Source organism: Alnus glutinosa, chromosome 1, assembly GCF_958979055.1.
Source record: "Alnus glutinosa chromosome 1, dhAlnGlut1.1, whole genome shotgun sequence".
Lineage (NCBI taxonomy): Eukaryota > Viridiplantae > Streptophyta > Magnoliopsida > Fagales > Betulaceae > Alnus > Alnus glutinosa.
Genome location: NC_084886.1, coordinates 25,840,923 through 25,868,067, shown reverse-complemented (window position 1 = coordinate 25,868,067; position 27,145 = coordinate 25,840,923). Strand labels below are relative to the sequence as shown.

At 39.3% G+C, this 27,145-nt stretch overlaps 1 pseudogene; it reads left to right on the top strand.

Annotated features, from left to right (window-relative positions):
- Positions 1–25,584, top strand: part of LOC133858349 (serine carboxypeptidase-like 40) — a 53,205-nt pseudogene extending 27,621 nt beyond the window's left edge.
- The last annotated feature ends 1,561 nt before the right edge of the window (positions 25,585–27,145 follow it).

Sequence of the window (27,145 nt, the reverse complement as noted above, 5' to 3'; positions counted from 1 at the left end):
GACGTGAATTGTAAAGAAGGACTTTTTGACCAGGTTCAAAAGATCGTCTCAATATGTTCTGGTCATGAACCTTCTTCATCCGTGCTTTGTACAACCTAGCACAATCATAAGCATTGTTCCTCAGCTTTTCCAATTCGTTGAGTTGAAGCTTCCTCAGTGAGCCAGCCTTTGTGAGATCGAAATTCAGCTGCTTAATGGCCCAGTAGGCTCTGTGCTCCAACTCCACTAGCAGATGACATGCTTTTCCGTATACAATACGGTAGGGTGACATGCCAATCGGCGTCTTGAATGCTGTCCGGTACGCCCATAATGCATCGTTCAAACGAAGAGACCAATCTTTCCTTGACGGGTTCATCGTCTTCTCCAAAATCCGCTTGATCTCTCTGTTTGAAACCTCCACTTGACAGCTCGTCTGAGGGTGATAGGGAGTGGCAACCTTGTGCGTGATGCAATACTTCTTCATCAGCTGCTCGAAGACCCGGTTGCAGAAATGTTTTCCACCATCACTAATAATTGCTCGAGGAGTACCAAAACGAGCAAATATAGTGTCTCTTAAAAATTGAACCACAACTCTGTGGTCATTGGTCTTGCAGGCAACCGCCTCCACCCATTTGGACACGTAGTCCCATGCAACCAGAATGTATAGATAGCCGAAGGAGAGTGGGAAAGGTCCCATGAAATCGATGCCCCACACATCAAAGATCTCGACAATAAGAATGGGGTTGAGGGGCATCATATTTCGGCATGAGATACTCCCTAGCTTCTGACAGCGCTCGCATGAGACACAATAAGTGTGAGCGTCTTGAAAGATGGTCGGCCAATAAAATCCGCACTATAAAATCTTTGCAGCAGTCTTCTTTGCGCTGAAGTGGCCGCCACAAGCATGATCGTGACAAAAGGAGATGACACTAGATTGGTCGGGCTCGGGGACACATCTCCTAATGATCTGATCGGGACAATACTTGAACAGATAAGGATCGTCCTAGAAGAAATTCTTCACCATGGCCATGAATTTGGACTTATCTTGCCGCCCCCAATGCAAAGACATTTGACCGGTGACAAGATAGTTTACTATGTCAGCAAACCACGGTGAGTTAGTATGAGCAATATGCATCAATTGCTCATCAGAGAAGGTCTCAGAGATGGGGGTGGCCTCCTCAGTAAAATCTACAATAATCCTCGAGAGATGGTCGACCACCACATTTTCGGAACCTTTCTTGTCCCGAATCTCAATGTCGAACTCTTGTAAAAGCAAAATCCACTGAATGAGGCGAGACTTAGCATCCTTTTTGGAGAAAAGATACTTTAATGCCGCGTGATCCGAGTAGATGATGACTTTCGATCCCAACAAGTAGGATCGAAACTTATCCAAAGCAAAAACGACTGCCAGCAACTCATTCTCAGTGGTCGAATAATTCAGCTGGGCGTCGTTCAGAGTCCGACTCGCATAATAGATGACATGGGGGAGTTTATCAATGCGCTGCCCCAAAACAGCTCCAACCGCGTAGTCTGATGCATCACACATGATTTCAAAAGGTGTGCCCTAGCTGGGGGGCCGAATGATAGGTGTGAACGTCAAAATCTTCTTCAAGGCCCCAAATACCTTCTTGCAGTCCTCATCAAAAATAAATGGGGCCTCCTTTACCAACAACTTGCACAAGGGCCGGACGATTTTGTTGAAGTCCTGGATGAATCGCCTATAGAATCCTGCATGGCCCAGAAAAGAGCAAACCTCTTTCATCGTTCGTGGAGGTGGAAGGTTGGATATTAGATCCACCTTTGCCTTGTCAACCTCTATCCCCCGATGAGAGATGACGTGCCCAAGTATGATCCCTTGCTTTACCATAAAATGGCACTTCTCCCAGTTGAGCACTAGGTTCTTCTCTTTGCACCTCACTAAGACTAGAGTGAGGTGTTGCAAACACTCCTTAAAAGTTGAACGAAAGACCGAGAAGTCGTCCATGAATATCTCAAGAAAACGCTCCACCATGTCAGAAAAGATGCTGATCATACACTGCTGAAAGGTAGCGGGTGCATTGCATAACCCAAAAGGCATGCGTCGGTAGGCGAACGCCCCAAACGGACAAGTGAAGGTCATCTTCTCTTGGTCTTCAGGGTCCATGGGGACCTGGTTATATCTGGAATAACCATCCAAAAAGCAGTAGTACTCGTGCCTAGCCAATCGCTCCACCATCTGATCAATGAAAGGAAGAGGAAAGTGATCCTTCCTGGTGGCAATGTTCAACTTGCAGTAGTCGATGCAGACTCTCCATCCGGACTGGACTCAAGTTGGCACCAACTCGTCCTCCTTGTTCTGCACGACCGTTACTCCAGCTCGCTTGGGCACGACATGAATAGGGCTCACCCATTTGCTGTCAGAAATTGGATAGATGATCCCTGTATCCAATAACTTGATTACTTCTCCCCTCACAACTTCTTGCATGGATGGGTTGAGCCGTCTCTGTGGCTCCCTCGATGGTTTGGTGCCTTCCTCCAAATATATCTTGTGCATCACCACCGAAGGGCTGATTCCCTTAATGTCTTCTATGGTCCAGCCTATAGCTTCTTTGTGCTCTCTCAAGACGTCTAACAACTTCTCCTCCTGAGCAGCAAGTAAATCTGAAGCTATGATCATAAGCAAAGTCTCTGCTGGACCGAGGAACTTATACTTGAGATTGTCCGGTAGGGGCTTAAGTTCCTTCTTTGGAGGCTCAAGTACTACTGCCTCCTCTTTCTCATTGCTCTCCAGAGGAGCAAACTCCAAAATGGCATTGGCTTGCTCAAGTAATACATCCAAGTCCAGATCCTCTCCGAACTGAGCAAAGCATGCCTCCAGGGGGTCTTCAGTCCTTGATTCTTCAATAACTTCCTCTATGATCTCCTCAATCAAGCAGGCACTTCCGATCTCATTGTATTCCTTCGGCTTCTTGCTGATGTCAAAGATGTTCAGCTCCACTGTCATATTGCCGAAGGAGATCTTCATTACCCCTGTCTTGCAATTGATCAGGGCGTTAGCCGTGGCTAAGAATGGTCGCCCTAGGATTACCGATATCTGAACTCCAACGTTCTGCACCGGTTAAGTATCTAGCACTATAAAATCCACGGGAAAATAAAACTTGTCCACCTTAATCAAAACATCCTCCACTATTCCCCGTGGTATCTTAACTGACCGGTCAGCCAACTGCAGTGTCATGGAGGTGGGCTTCAATTCTAATTGCAGGTAAACTGAATAGGGTAAGAGATTGACACTGGCTCCAAGGTCAAGTAGAGCCTTCTCAATGTGGCTGACTCCTATCGTGCAAGAGATAGTAAGACATCCAGGGTCCTTGTACTTGATAGGAAGCCTACATTGGAGGATTGAGCTGACTTGCTCGGTCAAACAAACTTTTTTCGGGACATTGGTTTTCCGCTTGACAGTGATCAAGTCCTTCAAGAACTTGGCGTAAGACGGCACTTGCTGGATGGCATCCAAGAACGGGATGTCGATCTGCACTTGTTTGAATACCTCCAGAATGTCCTCGAACTTTCTTCCTTTCTTGGGCTCGAGAAGTCTGTCAGGGTAAGGCGACGTAGGTATAAAAGACCAGGAGGAGTCTCTATGGTCGGAGCTAATGTAGATGGCTCGACATCTCTCTTCTCTACGCTCATGCTTCCTTGTCCTTCTTGTGCAGCAGGGTTCTCCTTAGGGTGAACCACTTGGTTGTCTACTTGTTTCCCTGACCTAAGTGTGACAACGGCATGCACTGCATTTGATGAACTTCCCTCATGGAACTGCAACTTTGGATTTGGCACCGACTGACTAGGGAGCTTTCCCTTCTCTCCCTCCCCCAAGTGACTAGCAATTCGCCCAATCTGGGTCTCCATCTTGGCAATAGCTTAAGTGTTCACCATGGTAGCATTCTTCACATCATTTTGATGCATTGCCCTGTAAGCTGTATGAATGCCTTGAGAGTGTCTTCCAGAGTGGATTGTGAAGAAGAGGCAGGGGCTTGAGTAGGGGCTTGGTATGATGGTGCTGGCTGGGTAGGACGACTTTGCTAGTGAACCGGCTGATGAAATCCAGGGGGGTATTGAGTGTGGGATTGGTGAGGAACTCCCCCTTGAGTCATAGGCTGGTTCTGCTTCCATGAGAAATTAGGGTGGTTTCGCCACCCTGGATTGTAGGTCTCGGAAAAGGGTCCATTGGCTTGCTTCCTATAGTCGTTGAAAGCTTTCACTTGCTCCATTGGTGACTCGACAAAAGCTGGCAAGGATGGGCAAGTCTGTGCTAAGTGCATGGGACTAGCACAGATGGAACAACAATCAACATGGAATGGGTTTGCAGCATTGATGAACTTGCTCACGACGAGAGCTTCGACCTTCTTTGTGAGGGCATCTATCTTCATCTTTAACTCAACATCTTCTTTCACCTCATAGATGCCTCTCTTCTTCTGAATGCGAGCAGCTTTATCTCGACAGCTTGAAAAATCCCACTGTTGGGAATTGTCGGATAACTGATCTAAGGTCCTATACGCCTCCTCTCCCGTCAAACTCATAAATACGCCTCCGTTCATCGACTCGATCATGCTACGGTTGGATTGAGTTAATCCTTGATAGAAAAATTGCACGAGTCTCCACTTCTTGTATCCATGTGGAGGGCACTTAATCAACATATCTTGAAATCTCTCCCAACTCTCAGAAAATTTCTCATCTTCTTCTTGAATAAATGAGCTTATTCCTTCCTACACTCATTGACTTTGGACATGGGGAAGAATTTGTAGTAGAACTTGTTCAGAAAGTTCTCCCAAGAAGTGATGGAACCAGGCATGTTTGAATCCAACCATTCCTTGGCTCTATCATGGAGTGAGAAGGGAAAAAGCCTAAGATGCACAGACTCTTCAGAAAAATTTTGAAATTTGAAGGTGGCCCAGATGTCTTTGAATTTCTTCACATGGCTATAAGGATTTTCGAGGTCCAAGCCATGGAATGTAGGTAGGATTTGGATGACATGAGGCTTTAGGTCAAAGTGAGTGGCATTGGTTGGGGGTAACACTATACATGAAGGAGAATTTGTTGCAACGGGTGCAAACAAATCCCTAAGTGTCCTAGTATGATCAACGTTTTCTCCCCGATTCCTCTCATTCTCACCCGTATGCATGTTATCTCCCATCTCAACAGAATTTCTAAGCCTTCTCCTAAGAGTTTTTTCAATCTCGGGATCTAAAGATGTCAAGTCTAGATTCAAAGATCTTCTACCAAGCATACACTAACATACAAACAATTATTTTTTCCAAAAAGGCAAACGAAATAAAGAAAAGAAATTGCAAATGGGGGACAAAATTCTCCAAGGTACAATCTAGGTTAGTTCCCAGGTAGGTGAGGGGGGTCACACAAGACACACTTAAATTCTAAGACCTTTCCTTGCTAGAATTCACCTTGACATTGCCCATAGATAGCTAAGTAGACCCACACTAGCAAAAAAAAAAATTTGTTTTCTGTTTTTTTTTTTTAAAAAAAAAAAAAGATTAAAAGAAAAATAGCACAAACAAATTAAGAAAAATAAAGACTAACACAAATGCATATAATGACACAAAGGTAGCAATAAGGGCAAAAATTAAAACTTACAAGAATGGACCAAAAAATGTTTTGGCAAAAATTTCTGCTACTGAACTTATCCAAGAGCTGCCTCCTGTGTTGAAGTTGATCGATCGGATGTACTGGTCGATCGATCGAAAGTCGATCAATCGAATCTTTGAAACTTTGCAGGACTTGGAACAGAAACAGAAATTCTCTTTCTTTCTTTTTTTTGCACAAATCAAAAACTAATAAACAAAATATGAACAAAATAGACTAGAGAAAATAAATACTTACCTGATTTCGAGCTGCTGCTGTGTGCAGAAAAATAGATCGATCGAAGTTAAGTTCGATCGATCGACTTTCGATCGACTTTACAGGGCACTCAAAAAGTTGCAGCAGCTGCAGAAACAAATCCGGGAGAAACAAAAGAGAAACTTAGAACACAAAACAGAAGCTAAACGACAGAAAAAATGAAACAAAAATCTATCTAACTAGTAGAAAAACAAAATCGATCAAACAAAAACCAATTTTTGAACCGATTTCCTCGGCAACGGCACCAAAAACTTGTTGTGAGTTTAAAAGAGTACTCGCAAGCGCATGAATCATTTGCAATATAGTGTGTGCATGTGCGAGGTCGAATCCACAGGGAAATGGTCAAAAGTTAGTGTTTTGCTCAATCAACCTCATTCTAACCTAGTTCCAAGAGTTTGAGGGTTAAACATGCACCAAAAATGCTAAGTTAAAGAGGAAGAAATGCAATATGTAAAAAGGGACTAAGGCTAAGGAATTCACTAAACCAAATCCAACAACTCACACTCTTGGTTTCCACTTGAACACCCAAAGAACATTAAGCTTAGGGTGTCATTCAAGTTTCTTAACCATAAACCTTAGAACCATTAAATGAATCCAACTCAAAGATAAATCACAAAGAGTACCCATTTGAAATCAAATCATCCATTGTATCCATTTAAAGAATAAATCACAATGGATATCATCTTTCAAACCGATAAAACAATGTATCCATCGGTTGAAACACATTAATGTCCTATTTCTACCACCAACCACATTCATTGCAAAAGATATAGCATTATCGGTTTGAAAGATGATATCCATTGTATCCATTTAACATAATGATATAGCATTAAATGTGCAAATAGGACTACAAGAGTGTGAAAGTCATCAATGGAGAGGTTTCATCCTCAACCTTAGTTGAGAGTTCTAGCCTCCCATGACTAAAAACACCACAAAGACTTGAAGAACAAACATGAAAATTGAAGAAAAGCTTTACAAAGACAAATGTCTAAAGAAAAGAGCTACTGAAATAAACTACAAAATGCACGAAATTAACCCTATCTACTGCTCTTAGAACTCTCTCCAACAAGGAGGCATGGCTATGGCTTTATAGAAGGAACTTAGGGTTAGAAACCCTTGTAAAATGACTCCTTTAACCCCCTCTAGGGTTCCTCTCTTGCTAGAGACAACCAAGGTCACGAAACCAGCGTGTTCTACTGCAAAAATCAGAGGGAGAACTGCTTTTTGTCGTGGAGAAGCTCCTGATTGGGCGTTCTGGCGCGCTTCTGCAACAGTCAGTTCTGGGAAAATTCGATCGATCGACTTTTGAGTTTGATCAATCGACTTTTTAGGAGTTTCGAATTTCCAAGCATTTCCTCATGAAATTTTTCATTCCTCTCTTATTGACCTACAAAACACAAAAATACAAAAACTAACCAAAACATCAGAAAATAACAAGGCCAAAGGTCTAACTAATGCAAATCAAGGGGTCTAAATACACAATATTTGGCACTCATCAATGTGCAATCAAAAACCGTGGACCAGAAACACAACGAGAAGGAGTCTCTTATGAACAACCTCTTCTAGAACAAGGAATCTATATTTATTGATGAAGTGTCCAACTTCGATTTGCCCGAGAGGTTCAAAGTCCCAGATATCTTTGTTTTTTTTAGGTTGTGAAGACCCAATGGAGCACTTGAATTATTTCTGATCTCACGTATCTTTACATAAAACACCCAATGCATTGGCGTGCCGGGCCTTTCCCCTCACCTTGTCAAGAAAGGCTAGATACTGGCTCAGAAACCTAATCCCAATGTCAATTGATAGTTTTGACATCCTTGGAAATAAGTTCTTGGCACAGCTTATGTCAAGCAGGGTTAGGAGAAAACCCCAAGGATATCTACTCTCCGTGTGTTAGGGACCAAACGAGTCTCTAAAAGATTATCTGTGGAGATTTAACCAGGAGAAGTTAGATACAGAGAGTGCACCAGATGATTTCATCTACAGTGCAATTTTTCAAGGACTGAAGAAGGATGGGCCACTGATGGCAGACTTGGCGTTGAAACCACCGAAGGATCTCCACACTTTTATGATAAAGGTTGACAGGTACATTAACTAGGAAGAGACACTCCGAGCCCTCCTAGGCCCTCCTCAACAGCAACCAGAGCCTTCTCCCGAGAAACATAAGAAAAGGAAGAAACCCAAGGAAGTGCAAGATGACAACCCCTCGGACTATAAGAAGGTCAAGAAGAATTTTGGAGACTACAAGTGGACCCCATTGAATGCCTCTCTCACTGAGGTACTTATGGAGATTAAAAAGGTTCCTACTTACCAGATGCCGAAGCCCATCCCGGGGATTCTACCCACACGATTGGCACACAAGTTTTGTGCCTTTCATGACTTGTATGGCCATCTCACCGAGCAGTGTGTATCCTTGAGGCAACTGATTGAGAAATTCATCGAGAATGGAAAGTTAATCCGGTTTCTCATTGATGAGAGGAATCAGCAGAGGCAAGAACATGGTCAAGCTCCGAGGCCTAGAAAATAAGAAGATAGGCATGAAAGGGGAGACTATCCCACCAAGGCAAGAAGAAAGGTAAGGGAGGGTAAGGGAGCCAACCCCTCGGCCTCAAGAAGAATAAAGACGTGGGAGAAGTAGAAGCAGAGCCAGACAAGCGTAGAATGATAACCTCCCCATAATCCATACCATCTCAAGAGGATTCGGTTGGGGAGGAGAATCCAGCTCGGCTCGGAAGGCTTATGCCAGGCAGCTAGATGATTTCAAGGTATACTCAATGCAGAAGCCCCCCAAGTCTAGCAAATATGACCCTATGGTTGTGGGATTTTCAATTGAAGACTACGCCGGAGTTTCTTTCCTACATACCGGCGCCCTTGTAGAATCGTTAACGATAGCCAATCACCAGACTCAGTGTATCCTTATTGATACAGGAAGCTCCGTTGATATCATGTTCAAGACAACCTTCAATTATATGGCCATTCCCCGAGATAGGGTGGTCTCTGTCTTACGCCAATTATTAGGATTCACCGAAGAGAGAGTGTTGCCTCTCAGATCTATCAAACTCTTTGTCACCGCCGAGACCCATCCGAGGCAGAAGGTCATCATGGTGAGATTTTTGGTCGTAGACAGACCATCGGCTTACAATGCCATCTTCGAAAGAACATCTCTGAACGAGTTAAAAGCGGTCACATCAACACTAAACTTGAGTATGAAGTTCCCAACTGAAGAAGGGGTCGGGATTGTGAAGGGAGATCAGAAGGAAGCTAGACATTACTATAACTTGTCCTTAAAAAGTACTCCCGAGAAGTATAATCTCGGGGAGAAGACCAAGGAAGTCGGGAAATAGCAGTCACTGTTGGGGGAGCCTGTAGAAGACCTGGAAGAGTTTGAGGCCCGCAACTCTCCCAACATATGAAGGAAGAATTAGTTGTGTTCTTGAGGCACAACAGTAATGTATTTGCCTGGAGCCACGAAGACATGCCAAGGATTGACCCCTCAGTCATTGTTCACAAGTTGAATGTGGACCCGAATCATCGAGCAGTGAAACAAAGAAAGAGGACTTTCGCCACTGAGCGAAATCAGGCTGTTGCAGAAGAGGTCAAGAAATTATTGAAGGCCAGATTTATTGATAAGCGTTAAATGTTTACATTCAAAGCCCCTTAATTTACATATGTTAAACCCTAGTTTGTGTTGTTAAATAATGTGTTATTATGTTTTAGTGTTTCATCTCTTTTTTAGGTCTTAATTGAAAACAAGAAAAAAATCAACAAGTTAAGCCTAATGAAGACATGTGAAGTTCAAGTGCTCCTGCCTAGAAGAGAAAAATCGATCAAGTATATTCGATCGATCGAAATTTCCTTGAGAAAATAAATCGATCGATCTACATTCGATCGATCGAAATCTCCAAGGCAAAATAAATCGATCGATCGACTTCGGATATTTCAGAAAGATCTTCAGATGTCGACAGCTTTTTGTGTGGCTCAAATTCATCCTCAAGTTGTGCGATTCTAATCAGAAGTTGTCACCATCATTTTGTGCAGCTGAGAGTGATTGTTTGAGCTTGGTTTTCATACCAAATCCTCCATAAATAGAGGATGGACGTGAGAGTGAAAGTGTAGAGAGTTTTAGTTACTTTCTTTCCTTTTAGTCCTTTTTGTGCTTCATGTGATGCACCCTTTCCTTCACATTTTCTAGAGAGCTTAGCTTCAAGGTATGTTAATGTTGTAACCTATTCTAAATTTGTTTTTAGTAAAGTAAACTTGAAATTTAGTTAATGCAAATATTCTTTACATTTTCCAGCATTTCTTTCTTTCTTCTTTCTCTTGTTTGTGTTATTTTATGTTGAATATAACTCTGGAATCCTTAGATTCCAAAGCTCATAGCTTGTTCTTTAGTGTTCTTCTTAGATTTTCTTTCCTTTAAAGTTTGTTTTTGAGTATTATTATGTGTTAAGTTAGATTCCTTTATTAAAGTTAGTTGTTGTACCTCTTGTTAGTGGTGGTTATAGTTTTTATATCTCTTAGAGGAATGGGTTCTTCTTCTTCTATAAGAGAATCCCATAACTCCATGAGTAGCTAATTTAATTGTAGGCTGTTGATGAACTCTTTCTAAGTGCCATGGGTTGATTATGTTGTTCTTGGATTTCCATACGAGTGTAATGATTACATAGCCTAAGATGGGTGTGTAATGGTATTTATGACACAATTTATGTGAATTTGATAACTCATGCTAAGAAACACATATTACTCCACACTCTTTTTAGTTTAATTATTGCTTAAATGTTTTTTCCATTCTAGTATAAGTTTATGTGGAGATTATGTGTTAAATTAAGATGGTTTATGCTTTTTCCATAAGATGTGTATGCTTATTAATAGGCCTTATAGTCCATACTAGGGAGCATGAATCATTCAACCCTAGTTATTAGTTGAATGATTTTTGTATAAATAGATGGATTATCATTGTCTTTAACTAAAGTAAATTCATGTTGAGGTCGTCGTGTAATTGACAATCATTACGCGCTCGTATTACACTTGTGAAGGAAATCCGGGAGGAATATAGTATGCCATGTGTATGAGGATTGAGTGAAATCAATGCCCTATATTTTCCTTGTTCTTAAACTCTCCATTTTTACTTGTTTAGCTTAGTGATAAAACAAAACAATTCATCTTTTTTCTAATTAAATTAGGCAACGTCTTAAGTATTTCATAACTTAAAACAACCCTCCCAATCCTTGTGGTACGATACCCTCCTTAGTACTATACTACAAAGTCCCGTACTATTGCGAGTGGTTAAATATATTAAAATCCACGTAGTTGTGAAAACCGATAAAGTGTAAAACCAAATTCTTATTTTTAAACATCGGTTGGAATAGCTACCATTTATCCAAGAGGTAGATTACCTCGAATGGCTGGCTAATGTAGTGCTGGTAAAGAAGTCCAATAGCAAGTGAAAAATGTGTGTAGACTTTACTGACTTGAATAAGTCATGCCCGAAGGATAGCTTTTTATTGCCTCGGATCGATCTTTTGGTATACTCAACATCTGGAACTCTAGTGCCACTTATCAAAGGTTAGAAAACAAGATGTTTCAGAGGCAGGTTGGTAGGAATGTCGAAGTTTACGTAGATGATATGCTGGTAAAGAGCATCCAGGCAACCGATCACATAGTAGATCTCCAAGAGACCTTCCATACACTATGGAAACACAAGATGAGGCTTAATCCCGCGAAGTGCGCTTTTGGGGTTTCTTTAGGAAAGTTTCTGGGGTTCATATTGTCATAGAGGGGCATCGAGGTAAACCCTGAGAAAGTTAAGGCCGTCCTCGATATGCAGGCACCAAGGACTACAAAACAGCTCCAGTAACTGACAAGGAGAATCGCAGCCCTAAATTGATTCATCTCACGGTCTACAGATAAGTGCCTTTCCTTTTTCAAAATCTAAAGAAAAACATATACCTGGAGCGAGGAATGTGACGAAGCATTCAAAAAGTTGAAGGAATACTTGATGAACCCTCCATTGTTGAGCCGACCCACCGAGGGGGAGATACTCTACCTCTACTTGGTTGTATCTCCCTCAGTGGTAAGCTTGGGCCTGGTTAGATAAGATGCAGGAGTCCAAAAACCTATTTACTTCACAAGTAAAGCACTTCACGGAGCAGAAGAGCGGTATCCCCGGATCGAGAAGTTTGTTTTTGCCCTTGTTGTCTCAGCTCAGAGATTGAGGCCTTCTTTTCAAAAACATGCAATTCAGGTGTTAATCGAGTATCCAATGAGGAAAGTTCTACAAAAGCCCAACCTCTTAGGAAGATTAGTTAACTGGGCGATAGAACTCCGGTAGTTTGACATCGAGTTTCATCCTCGGACAGCTATTAAAAGTCAATCTCTAGCAGATTTTTTGGTACAATTCTGCAATATCCCAGAGAGTGAAAAGCTTCCCAAGGAGTCTACTTGGGTTGTACATGTAGATGGATCCTCGGCTCGGAAAAGAAGTGGGGTGGGAGTCACACTGGAAAACCCTGAAGGCCAAGAATTCCGATTTGCCATCAAGCTGGATTTTGTCACCACCAACAACGAAGTAGAATATGAGGCACTAATAGTAGGTTTGGCTATATCCCGAGAGATGGGCGCCAAAAATGTAGAAACCGGAGTGATTCTCAAGTAGTGGTGGGGCAGGTTTAAGGGTAGTTTGACACCTAGGAAGACCAAATGACCATATATCTGGAGCAGGTACGCAAGTATCAATCTTATTTTGACAGGGTTGTTGTGATGAAGATACTCAGGGAGGCAAATACCCGAGTAGATGAGCTCTCGAAAATAGCTTCAGGAACAGATCGGGACATTGAAGCTTTGCACCAGCAAATAATAGTTTTGTTCAAGCCATCCGTAACTCTAAAATCTGACATTATGGAACTGGATGCAACCCCGATTGAACCAAAGTGGGCTATTGATATCATTCAATATTTGAAGAATGGGTTACTACCCGAAGACAAGGCTAGGACTCGGAAGATTAAGGTACAAGTGACTCGGTATAGTCTGCTCGGAGGAATACTTTACAAAAGGGGATACTCCGAACCCCTCCTGAAGTGCCTCTCAAAGACCAAGGCGGAGTATGTGATGAAGGAAATCCATGAAGGTGTATGCAGAAACCATTCTGGAGGACAAATGCTAGCACACAAGGGCATGCGAGCTGGTTACTATTGGCTTCAATGAGCAAGGACTTAGCCTGAGCTATGAAGCATTGTGATAAATGCCAGAGATTCTCTAGAATTATGACTTCACCCGATAAGCTCACTCCCATCACTTCCCCGTGGCTCTTTGCGAAATGGGGGGTGGACATTGTTGGGCCAATGCCCGTCAGAAAAGGCAATCGGAAGTTCCTAGTTGTAGCTGTCGATTATTTCATTAAGTGGCCCGAGGCAAAAGCATTGGCGGCTATAACCACAATGAACATCAAAAATTTCCTATGGAGATCGATAGTATGTCGATTTGGAATACCACATGCATTCGTAACAGATAATGGAAAACAGTTTGACTGTGGACCATTCCGAGAGTGGTGCCCCGAACTCCGTAACCGCAACTATTATTCAACTCCACTGTACCCAAAGGCGAATGGACAAGTAGAGGCGACAAACAAGACATTAGTGAGAACATTGAAGAAGAAGCTCGAGAAGAAGAAGGGAGCTTAGGTTGAATATATCCCCAAAGTGTTCTGGTCATACCGAACCACAAGTAGAACTCTGACAGGTGAGACACCCTTCTCTCTCACTTATGGGACCGAGGCAGTTATCCAGACTGAGGTTGGTTCCCCGAGCTTCCGAGTGGCCTATTACAACCTCGGGCTCAATGATGAGGGCATCAAACTACATCTAGATCTTTTGCAGGAAAGAAGAGATGATGCTTAATTCCCTTGGGCACCATATCAAGATCGAACAGCTCGGTACTTTAATAAAATTGTGAATCCCATAAAGTTTCAGGTCGAAGATTGGGTCCTCAGGAAAGTAAGCTTAATGATAAAAGATTCAGCCGAAGGCAAGCTGGCTCCGAAATGGGAAGGTCCTTATCAAGTAGTGAAATGTCATGAAAAATGGGCCTATCATCTAAAGTCCGAGACAAGGAAGATGCTCTAGAGAGCATGGAATGCCGAACACTGAAGAAATACTACATGTAATAACTTATGTTCGACAATATTATAATCAATAAAACAACTTCTTTGCCAAATTTATTCTCAAGTATGACAAAGTGGCATCAACATCCACCCAACTCCCTTCCTCCTCGAACGACTCGAAAGAGTTATGGAAGGGATACCCAGGGGACTATCCACCCGACTACCTTCCTCAAACGACTCAAAAAATTTATAGAAGGGATACCCAGGGGATTATCCACTCGACTCCCTTCCTTGAATGACTCGAAAGAGTTATGGAATGGATACCCAGTGGACTATCTGCCTAAATCCATTCCTCAAATGACTCAGAAGAGTTATGGAAGGGATACCCAAGGTACTTGACTACCCACCTCGAACGACTTAGCCCTCAGACGCGGACTAAAGTTATGGGGGGTAGCTCAGAAAAGATAAGGATAAGGATAAGAAAAAAGCTTAAAGATGACAAAATCACGAGAGATAGCTCGTCAAAAACCAAGATGCTATAAAAGGAGATTTCACCAAAGCTGAGAGGCTCGGATAAAGATATGAGGATAAAACCTCTTTAAAAAATAATCAAGTAAGATTCAACACTTTGGTACAAATAATTTTTTCTATTCTCCTCCATAAAAATTTCCAACAAACCGATTGTTTGTTCAAAAATTTTAGGGGGGTAGCTTAAATTTCAAAGCCAAGGTTCGACCAAAGCTTCCCTCGGGAAAAATTTACACAAACCGATTGTTTGTCCAAGTTTTGGGGGGTGCCAATTTTCATTCCCTAAGTTATTTGGGGGGTAACAAATCGGAAGTAAAAATCAGGTATGACTAACAAGATCAAAAATGTCCAAAGACTTCAATTTTTGTTCATTACAAAAGAAATTTTACATAAGAAGGAAAATGTACATTCCAAAAAGTTGGAACCTCGAGCCTCGAGTTCAGCATTCAAGCCCCACCATCCTCGTCATCAAGAGGATCTTCAAAAGGGTTCAGGGTATCGAAACCCTAGCTCGGAACATCAAGCATGAAGTTTTGGCCGAACTCCTCCATTTCTTTGATAGCCTCATCCAGGATCCCAACTAGAAGCGGCCCAACGATACTAGGATCACACTTGTATTAATGGTTTGTAGTTAAAGTTTGAAAGTTCTCAAACCCCCAGTTGAAGCCCCGACCCCAGCTCTGGTCTTGGTGGCAAGGCACATAACTCAGCTGCTTCAGGAGACACTTTGTCTTGGCTTTGCATTGACCATATCTGACCCGAAGTCTGATCAAAAGGCTCTCTGAAAGCTCATGGGCCTTTAATGCTTTGTTCTTCTTGGCCACAAGCCTCTCCACCTTGGCCTCAAGTTTTCCCTTGGTGGCTACAGCGGCCTCAGCATTTTTGCATGCTTTGGAGCATTTGTTTTGAACATCCCGCGACTGAGACTCCAGTTGATCTGCAAAGCGATTATACTGCTCGTTAGCTTCGAAGACTTCCTTCTTCAACCGAGCATTGATAGATTGCTCCTCGGAGATTATTAAGTCCCGAGAAGCAAGCTCTTCGTCGCGGGCTTCAAGAAGAGTTTTCAAGTTGGCTACTTCTTTTTCAAGTCCCGAAAGCCTAGCTTATACCTCGGGAGTTGGAGCAGTCGGCTGCACTTCTTGATGCCTCTCGAAGTTTTGCCAAAGGGCGGTCATCTTCACCAGAAGCTACAAAATCAAAGGAAAGGATAATTCATAACAGAATACGAGTCGACATAAAATCATGTTAAAGACAGAGTTGTATCAAGAATTCTACCTGGTAGTGAGAGATCATAACGCCTTGGGCAATCCTCTCGAGTGAAGTTGCCCCTGCGCCACCCAAGAATCCCTCAGGAATGAGACTCTTGATGGCCTCCATCGGATGTCCATGAAGACCCTTGTTGAGGACCTCAAAGGCCGATTTGAACCTTGAAGAACTGGGTCCCTCGGGGTTTGCACAGGCCTCTGTATTCAAAGCAGCCTCAGACTCAATTTGCCTCAGACCAAATGAGCTAGCCGCGGGACTAGTTCCAGGCCTATCTTGAACTTCGGCATTTTAAGAAGCCTCGGGCCTGACAACACTTATACCTTCTGGAGTTTCCCTTTCACCCGCCTTGGCTCGAACAGGAGCACGGCCTTTGGTAAGATTTTCTTCGGGTGCATGAGAAGGCTGGATAGGTTCGGGTTGATCTAAGACTGGATTGGCCCTCGGAGATACCTCATGCTCCACTTCACACTCAGGTTCGGGGGGTGGAGGAGTGCCCATCCACTCTGCAGAAAGGGTCCTAGGAGTATGCTTCTCCTCCATGTCTTCGGCGTGAGTTTGACTTTGAAGAGTTGTAACCTCCTCGTCGTCACCAGCTTCAAACTAATTGCCTAAAAAGGCAGACTCCTGCCGAACCTCCTCAACATCGGAAGACCTTATGACCGGCCTTCCCCACATCTACTCAGCCTCCGAGATTATCCCTGCCAGACGATCTCTAGGCCCGAACTTTCTTCTCTTGGATAGATGCTTCACCCGAGGCCAAGCAAGTTCATTTGTTCCCGCCTCGGACAAAGGATCACCCTCGTTGATTACCGTCTCAGGTGTAGGACTCGCCGCCTTGGTATTTCCAAAATTGACCTCATCGTTGTTCGACCTCAAGGGGCTGGATGGCCCTTCGGAATCAAATTCATCTACCAAACTGAAGGTGGGCAGAACAATTGGCTCTCGGGTTAGGGAACACTCTAGGATGAACCATTCAAAGCTCATTGAGCCCTCTTCCGTGTTGACCTCGGGCACGAGGCCTTGGGAAATCTCTTCGATTGGACGCTTTGCCATCCTCATAGGAGGCACCCTTCTCGGGATAGAGGTCGCCAACGGAGGAGTCTGCTTCTTCTTCTTTAGGGCTACGGCCTCAGTGTCAGCCGTTTTTTTCTTGGCAGGCTGCCTCAGAGACTTTGGGGCCTGGTGGGAAGCATCACCCTTTTTCTTGCCTTTCCTTCGTTTGGTCATCATCTTTTTGTTAGGCGGAATCGTATATCTGAGGAACGGCCTCATGGCCTCATCAGTGACGATATGGTCAAAGTTGATATCATCAAAATTCTCGGCTTTCAACTTCACCATGGACCAATCGGTCATTTCCTGCACATCAGCTCGCTCCGAAATACTGATCTCCGGAGCTTCACATCGTTCAAGGCCCAATTTCTTCCAAACCCGAGACATTCTTTGGTCATTTCGTAGAACAGTGCCCTCAGGGCATTCCCACTCCTCGGACACTTGGAAGAACTGTTGCTCCGAGAACTTATTATTCGAGAGACCCAACCTTAATTTGATAAAGATAGGGGGTGTCAGACAGTCAACTTGATTACCCCGTCCGATTTCTTCCTCGATCAATAAATGTTGAAGAATTGGAGAATGTTCATCTCCTTGTCCAGAACTGTCCTCCACAGTATGTTGGACGCAAACAGGTATCTCCAAGCGTTGGGCATGATCTAGCTCGAAGCAACCATCAAGAACAAAACCAGGTCTCGGGCAATCTCAGGAAAAGGAAGTCGAAGTCCGGCCAGGAACATCCTCTCAAACAGAGTTATCTTGCCACCATTGATGAACCGAGTCTCTGGGTTTTGATAAAACATCCTCACTATCGGTGGGATGTCATAGTTCAGACGAAGAACTTCTTCGTGTTCTTCAAAAACGTAGGCGACTTTTCGATTCTCGAGTGGCTCGAGGGTGGGAGCCACTTTGGCCTTTTTTGTTTTTGGCCCGGCCGGAACACCACTGGTAGGTTGACATCTAGCCATTTTAGGGAAAGAAGTGAAAAAGTTGAAAGGGAAAGCTTGAAGAGCAACAGAGAGAAATTCAAAAAGTCAAAGTGAATGGTGAAAGTGAAAGAGTTCGGTGAAGTACAATATTTATAAGGAGGAAAAAAGTGGAGAGTTAATTGCCCCCCACACGTGTTCGAGAACTCAAGGGGCGCCATCATTTCCAATCCCCGAAAATCGAAGAGTTAGCCACCCAAAAATTCAAAAAACTAAATCTTCATTAAAGGTGCGACCTCGAAAATATAAGCTTCGATTTGAATGTTCGGCGTCATCATGAGCTGTCAAGATTTGGTCATTATGACATGCACAGTGACAGCTTTCAAGTTACAGATTTTGAGGAAACAAATAATTCCCTTAAATTCAAAATTTGAAATAAGAGAATTAAAGGGTAATTATTGGGGAAATAATCAACTCCGAAGCCACGTGGACGCCATGACAAGTCAGAGGTTCAACCCACAGGTCTGACCCCGCTCGGTCACCTCGATCAGAACACCTCGGATATTTGTCACAACCTTATATGAAGAAATCATCTTGGTGCCTGATCACCTCGGACTATGACATACCTCAGTAGATGGAGCATCTCGGATCTAAAGACTCCACAGGGTGTGGAATATATCGAGATCTCCTAGTCTACATGGAGCAAACACATCTCGAATATTTCCACCTCAGAGAATTGGTCGAAGTATGATATAATCGCCTCGGAGTTATCTCCTCAGATTCAACAAGTAAGTGTTTGAATGCAGTTAGAACTCTATATCCAAGATTCATGGACACAAACTCAAATATAGGATTCCGCAAAAATTCCTAATAAGACTCCAATCCCAAGATTCTCGAGATTGACCCTTATCCCGAGAATAATGGGATAAGATACCTATTAGCGTGGAATCAATCTAAAGAAGTAGAATACTATCCAACTTACACCCAATTCAAACTTTATGGGGATAAGGTTGAAACCTACTCGATCCAGGACTCAAACTCCTAGTCCAACTGTGCTTCAAGAACTCCAGTAAGTCTATAACTGTAAGCCTATAAATAAGACTACAACGCCAGGTATTTATATATATATATATATATATATATATATATATATATATATATATATATATATATATATATATATTCTGAGATTTTGGATTCTCCATAAAAAGTCACAAGTTGAAACTGACTTAGGCATCGGAATGGTGTAGTCGGCACTCCCAATTAGTTGTTTGTTGTTTTTAGAGGTTTGAGGAAAAGAGCGCTCAAGAAGAAAATGAGGAAATTCAAGCAACGCATCACCATACCGGAAACTGTACCAACAATATATATATATATATATATATATATATATTCAGGCGTTTGATTTGGAATTAAAATTCAAATTCCACGCCACGAGATCGAGATCATGTGGAGGAGATAGTCTCCACAAGAGATTGACCTAATTAATTAATTAATTACCTGCCCATGCACTAACACTACCGATTTGGAATGTTATGTCATTATATGCAAATGGGTTGTGATTTTGATGCTGCTATTGGAATTTTTATTTTTATTTTTTTTTAATTGGGCATTGTTATGATTATATAAGAAAAGGTAAACTACCTAATAATTTTGTTATTTTATTAATGCTACTTTTTAGGTTTGACTTTGACAATTTGTAAAATTTATATATAAAAGTATTCCCTCTTGAATAATCACGCATGTCGCGGAATTCCAAGGAAAAGGAGACCAAGTTGTGGAAGGAACCATGACTAAGTTGTGCTTTTATTGTGTACACTAGGGGGTGGAGACCGGAGAGGCCCATATTCAAAAAAAAAATTGATAAATTTATCTCCATATTCTGAATGCCCACCCTCAACCACCCATCAGGGGTATTGACTCCTTTGACATTATCAGCAGCGGCAAGCGACAATAGATGTTTCACAGTCTCAAACTCAAACTTTTAGTTTCAAATATTTCAGAGATTTAGAGACTAAGTTCATTTAGACTCACAAAGAAGAAGACATAAACCGTGTCGTTTACACAATGCTCTTTTTTTAAAAAAAAAAATGAAAATAAAACTATAGTTGCCTATACACTACACTTTCCAGTTTCCTCCCCCAATTTGCAATAATTCTACCAAGTGATAATCCTTTCAAATTATTAGACACTTTCAATTGCCCCTTCCATTTGCACTTTATCTTAACTTGAAAGTAAACTGCAACATTGCTAATTTGCTATTAGGATTGATTTTCAGGGGACTGAAAACCGTCCCCTGATAGTCTCTTTTTCATTAAAAAGGGACTGCATTCCATCTCCTTTGTATCATCTCTCTATATATATCCAACACAAAAAAAAAAAAAGAAAAAAAAAAGAAAAAAAAAAGAAGAAGATATCACTTAATGAAAAATTTAAGTACATATTCAACTTCGGATTATAGGTTAGGTGGATGGTCCCTAAAGTCTTTTAAATATTGTACCCAAGTCACTTCCCCTTGTATATATATATATATATTCACATGAGGGGGACCAACTCTTTCTCAATTTCTCATTTACATATTTCACATGCTAACGGACATAACTTTTCCTTTAACATGTTGACAATCCAAAAGTTTCAACGCACGAAAACACCATGCAAATGAGAAAGCTAGTTATTATACTGCTCACTTTTGTATTTATTCAAGAAAGAGACAGATAGAATCTCATTGGATGTTTCTTCCTTGTGGCCTTCCATACTTTGATGATATGTCATGAAAATAATAAGGGGGGTGAGGTAGAATCACAAGATGAGAGCATACATTGAAGTAATTGAACAAGTCAAAGAAGGGTAGAGTACAGTCATGAGCAGAGGCTAAGGCCTATTGTACCTTAAGCTTTTGCTTCAGCCCCATCATATCCCACTACAAATTGCAAATATTTTATTAGACGTTGATGGGCAATAGGAAAAAGATTAGAACAAAAACATGTCATATCATAAATTTGTTTCCATGAAGTAGGTAGGCCTTATGAGGTTGGTTAGCACCCAACACCAACATTAATGCAACAACACTTGGTGCATGGACCAAAAACTCAATTTGTTACTTTGTCATACTTGGTGGAACTAATTAAAGTAATGGTTAAGTTATTATTATCATAGATTTTTTACTGTAAAACACAATAAAATATTATTATCATTAAATAAATTCCGAATTCTGAAGAATAATAAAAATATTAATCTCCTTTCTAAGAAATTTCTTACTCTAATGATTAAACTCAAAATGTGTACTCAACCATCTTGATCGGGGTCACTTATTTTTATTTTTGTCCGTGGAAGCCCATTATTTCTTTTTTGTCCAAATGTAGTAGTAATTAAGACGGTGACATGATTTTGGCCATTCCATAATCCGAACCCATTTCCAAATCGGGAGTGTTTGTGCATGGGCAGATAATTAATTAATTAGGTCAATCTCATGTGGAGACTCTATCTCCTCCACATGATCTCGATCTCGTGGTGTGGAATTTGAATATTAATTTCAAATCAAACGCCTGAAAAGTATATATATATATATATATATATATATATATTATAATTTTACTGATGTATTTAATAGATTTAAAAAAGAAAAACATCCTATTACAATTCAAGATTTACAATTTGAAATAAATAATATAAAATAAGAGATAATAGAATTAAAATATTTTAATTTAATTATTAACCTCCTATTGCAGTGTCTGTTAATTTGGACTATTGTTAATAGTCCAAATTATTAACCCTCTCTCTGTTAATATTTTAAAGGGAATTTTGTCTTTAAAATATTTAAAGACAATATGATATTAAAATATTACTTCTAGGATAATTTTAATGGACTATTAATAGACAACATTTTAAAGAAAAAATTGCCTGGGAATAATTTTATTGCTATAACATTTAATGGAAATGTTATAGCAAATTAGCATAATCAACTTATAAAAGATGCAGTTAATATTCTAATATCATATGATATTAAAATCATTAAAGACAATATTTTAATGGACTATTTTAATGGACAATATTTTATTATCATATTCTATATATAATTTATATATATTATAATAATATTCAGAATATGAAAATACTCTTTAAAATAAAGAGTATGAAACTATTAAATTATATATATATATATATATATATATATATAATTTAAAACTAATTATTTAAAACATAGAGTCTTGAGGCAAACAATGAGTTCATTCTTTATGAGCTCTTCATCTAGATCTCATATGCCTTCTTCTTCTGATAATAGTGAGCAAGATTGAATATAAAATATAAAATATCTAATGCTCATATTTGTAATGATGGAGTATGTTTTAAAACTACGTTTATTTTAATGTGTGTGTATGTATATATATATACACCAATGCATATTTTTTTATTTTCTATTGCATATAATAATAATAATAATAATAATAATAATAATAAATAAAAAAACTACTATCATTGGCCTTTTCTTTTATTTCAGAACAAAAAAAGTGATTACCGTATTCGAAGAAATTTATGTAACAAAAAAAAAAAAAAGAAGCATTATGTCAAAAAAAAAAAGAATAAAAATAAAAATAAAAATAAAATAAAAAAAGCATTGAAATGAAGGATTGGACAAATAACATATATATATATATATATATATATATATATATATATATATATATATATATATATATATATATATATATATATATATATATGTTGAGACGAAAACGTGAATAACAATTCAGCTCAACTTTAGCACACAAGGTTGCCCCTGCCTGGATCAATATAATATATATATATATATATATATATATATAATATTTTACAACTTTCTCCCTTCTTTTCATGACGCTCCTAATTTTCTCATTCGGTAATCGTCTCATCCTTCATTTCAATGTTTTTTTCTTCTTCTTTTTTTTTTCTTCTTTTTTTTTTGACATAATGATTCTTTCTTTTTCTTTTTGTTACATGTGTATACAATAGAATGTTAAATTTCTTCGAATATGGTAGTCACTTTTTTTGTTCTGAAATAAAAGAAAAAGGCCAATGATAGTAGTTTTTTATTATTATTATTATTATATGCAATAGAGAATAAATAATATTCATTGGTTGTTTTATCGAATAGGGAGTCCAACAAAATTTTGAGTATTGAACTTTTCATGATTGAAATTAGTTTTTGAAACCTCATGACTATGTGTTAAGTTTACTGTACACTAGTTGAATCTTGTAATATCTCATAATGCCATGCTAGTAGCTTAATTTTTAATTCCCTAAAATTGTGAAGATAAAGTTTATTTTGTTAAGCTTGCCAATGAATAAGAACCATTAATTTTATGAAGCTGCATTCTTTGGGATAACATGGTAGGAACAATGTTAGTGGGTATCATTTCTGGCAAACCCTCACAAGACTTCACTCGTTCTCTAGGGATGCCAAGGGGTTTAAAAAGCTTGTTACATCCGTTAAATGCAATCGTACATCCCACAAAAGAATGATTTATCTTGTTTTTCAGTTTATTTTCTATTTTCTATTGCTAAGGAACTAACAATATGTAAGTTTGGGGGTGTGATAAGCGTTGAATGTTGCACATTCAAGCCCCTTAACTTGCACATATTAATTCCTTACCATTGTTATTTGTTTGATTTTGTATTGTTTTATTGTTTTCAAATTTTAAATAAACATACAATTAATTCTATTGATTTTGGGCTTAAAGCACACTTTAAGAAGACTTAGAAAATATGTTGAAACTTAACAAATCATAATAGAAGACCTATATGATATGGTTAAGTTTAATCAAATCAAGAAAATGATTAAATTGGAATTGCTCCAATAAGAGTTAAAATCGGATTCAATTCAAATTTGGATTATACACATGTCTCAATGTTTTAATCATAACTTTCTGCTCAAGTCTCAAATTGCAATAAAATTGGTGGCGTTGGAAAGCTAATACAAAATTCAATAAATATGTTAGAAATATATTTTTCCTAATTCAAACGTTTACTATACCAAAATCGCTCATCAATAAAAGACTGCAAATCTAGACGAATTTGGAATCCTTTTCCTACTTGGATTAAGAGACTAAGTTCCGATTTTTCTTAGATTCGTAAGACTTGTAGGCCTCTCTTAACCTCTATAAATAGACCCCTAAGCTTCAAAAGAAGGTGTGCTTAGCTTTAGACAAAAAAAATTTCTTGGAGGCTTGACAAGTTGAAGAGGAGAAAAACATGGCAAGAGGTCATCCCAGCACCACGATGACCAGCTAAATTCATAATAGGGTCTTGATGTCGCCCTTTTCTACGTAACAATGGTTTAATTGTATTTTAATTTAGAATTTTCTATATGCATGATGGTTGTATAGTAGTGAGAATTGATCTTAATGTTTATATTCAATCATTATAAATTTCTTATCTTATCTTAAAAAGTCTTTTATATTGATTGAACTAAATCCTTCATATTTTCTGTGATTATGTGAATGAATATTATACACCGGTTTTAATTGACATATGATCAAGAGGGTTAGATAGGCCATGCCTAGAAAAGACGGATTGTTAAAGTGTTAATTAACTGATTAAATTTACTACTTCATATTATAATAAGTTTAACCTTTTGGCATAAGTCGTAATTTAACATACTTGTATAACTCACACAGACTCAAGGATTTTTGAATTCTTGACCTTTGTTCCAATGGAGATCCTTTAGCCAAAGAGTCATTGATGATATACCTGACTTCACCTCTTGTTTTGGCAAACATTTCAATTAAAAACAAGCTTATGTAAAAGACGAGTTTTGGATTATAACTTAACATCATAATCCCTATCAAATATGATAATCATATATTTTAGGGTTAAACACCTTTTTAGTCCTTGAATTTTGACAACTTTATTTTTTCGTCCCTGAGTTTCAATTCGCATCACAAATAATACATCAATTTTGGGAAATGACCAAATTAGTACCTCGGTTAACTTCTCCGTCCAAAAATTAACGGTCCGCCACGTGTCAACCTCAGAAGTTGACACGTGGCACTATATAAAAAAAAATAAAATTAAAAATATTTAAAAATTAAAAAAAAAAATTGAAAAAACTAAAAAAAAAAAAAAAGGTGGCTCTTGGCCACCATTTTTTTAGTTTTTTCAATTTTTTTTAATTTTTTAATTAATTTTTAAATATTTTTAATTTTCAATTTTTAATTTTTTTATATAGTGCCACGTGTCAACCTCAGAAGTTGACACGTGGCAGACCGTCAATTTTTGGACGGAGAAGTTAACCGATGTACTAATTTGGTCATTTTCCAAAATTGATGTATCATCTGTGATGCGAATTGAAACTCAGGGACTAAAAAATAAAGTTGTCAAAACTCAGGGACCTTAGAGGTATTTAACCCTATATTTTATGCAAATCTTAAAACAAATCTTTGTTGGGATAACAATTTGTAGTGGTGACACCAACTTGGTTGTTACGGTTAGTTCAACAAAGTACACCCTACGACGTATGAAGCTTCATGTGAAAGCTGCATGGTGTGCTTGGTTCGACAAAGGAGAGGTAACTTAATTCTCTTTTGACCATCTCTTTCTCTCCTAATTTTCTCAGCTTGGAAAATTGAATTCTCTTTGACCATGCAAAAGAAATTAACATATTATTTTTGTTCATTTTGATTTGTCACAGGTTGGAGGCTTTACAGAAGAAGTATATGAGGGGGGCCTAACATTCACAACAGTGAGAGTGGCAGGACATACAGTTCCGACATTCCAACCTGCTGGAGCACTTACTTTCATCAAGAACTTTCTTGATGGAACTCCTCTTCCTGCCCTTAACAGATCATTAATTAACTAATTCTTTTAATCTATTTGTTCAGCATTTCTTTAGCTAGCCTCTTCAAGGTTCAGTTAAGTTATTATTTTCAATTACGAAGATTTATAAAAAGAAGTTTTATATCTATATCAAGTTTTTATTTATAAGGAAAACCATTTTCTTCTCAGATCAAGAGAAGGGGATAGGATCCAAAGACGAGGCTGGTGTTCAAAGGAAACTTGAGAGCCATATGAGATGGACCTTTGGAGGAATATTAGGAATGGTTTGGGGAATTTCTCCAACTTTGTCTCTTACAGAGTTCGGGATGGGTCTTGCATTCGCTTTTGACATGATATTTGGAGTTGAGAAGTAACTTTTAAGTCCTCATTCCCAGAATCTCAGATTACTAAGATCTCGTTAGCGCTTATCTCAACATCCGTATATGTGCCCATACAGTGAAAGATCTCGTCAGAGCTTAGCTCAGCACCCGTTGCATCCTCTGATCAATTGATCAAAACCCACGTGGTGAGTTCCTCTCACTAATAATGGGGACATCGACCTTTAAGTGCTTTCACGAGGGCAGCTGTGCTAATAGGACCAATCGAATACAACAACATGGGACTTTAAATGGTACAAAAATTCATTCGTGTAATTGTGTGGAATTCTCTATGTGACAATTAGGTCACAACTAGATTCCATTCTAGCTCATCCTTTTTTTTTATCCACATCTTTTTCTCCATGTATTGGAAAAGAAACCCTCTCCACCTTCTTTGTTCCATAAGTTAGTTTTATCTTTTCTTTTCATTCTTTCTACAATTAAAAAAAAATAAAAAATTGTCTTGAATTCTTTGCGACCAAATATCCGTAATCGGGTCACAATTTTATTCAATTACCCTAGAAATGTAAGGATATTTTTATAATAACTGAGGTCAAAATATACATTCCACGAAAGTTAAAAGCTTCACATGTGCATTTAATGCCAGCAGTAGTCATGGCCTCGTAACTGATAGCTAGCTGCTGCTTTCATACGTGGCAATAATGTTGATAAGGTGGAATATATAACTTGCTAGAAAGGAAAAAACAACAAGTGAAATGATGAATGCTAGCAGTTGCTTTCATACGTGGCAATAATGTTGAGAAAGTGGAATATATAGCTTACTAAAAAAGTGGCGTGCTATCGCGAGCACCCAAAAATAAAACCTTACTTCTAAAAATATAAATGTAGTAGTGCAAGTAAGGGTCGATCCCACGAAGAGTGATTAGTCAAGTTTTACGCTAAGTGATCAAGGATGGGGGGTTTTGAGTATGACAATAAAAATAATAAGTAAAATAAAAATATAAAGGAAAAGAACAAGCATTGGTCTTAGTCAACTTCCACCGTCGGAATCTGGCAACTGATCATCGATGCAAATATATATCAATTCATACTTGAATATTCACCGTTGGAACTGTTTTCCTATCTCTCCTTAGTCGTAGTTAATTAGAAAACAAGCGCTCTAATTAACCCTAACTACTAAACAACCTAAGACAAGCGCTATAGGTTTAATCTAGTAGCAGCTTTGAGAATTAGAGAGATCGATGAAGCGAAACAACACAAGCACAAGCGGTTGCATTTAA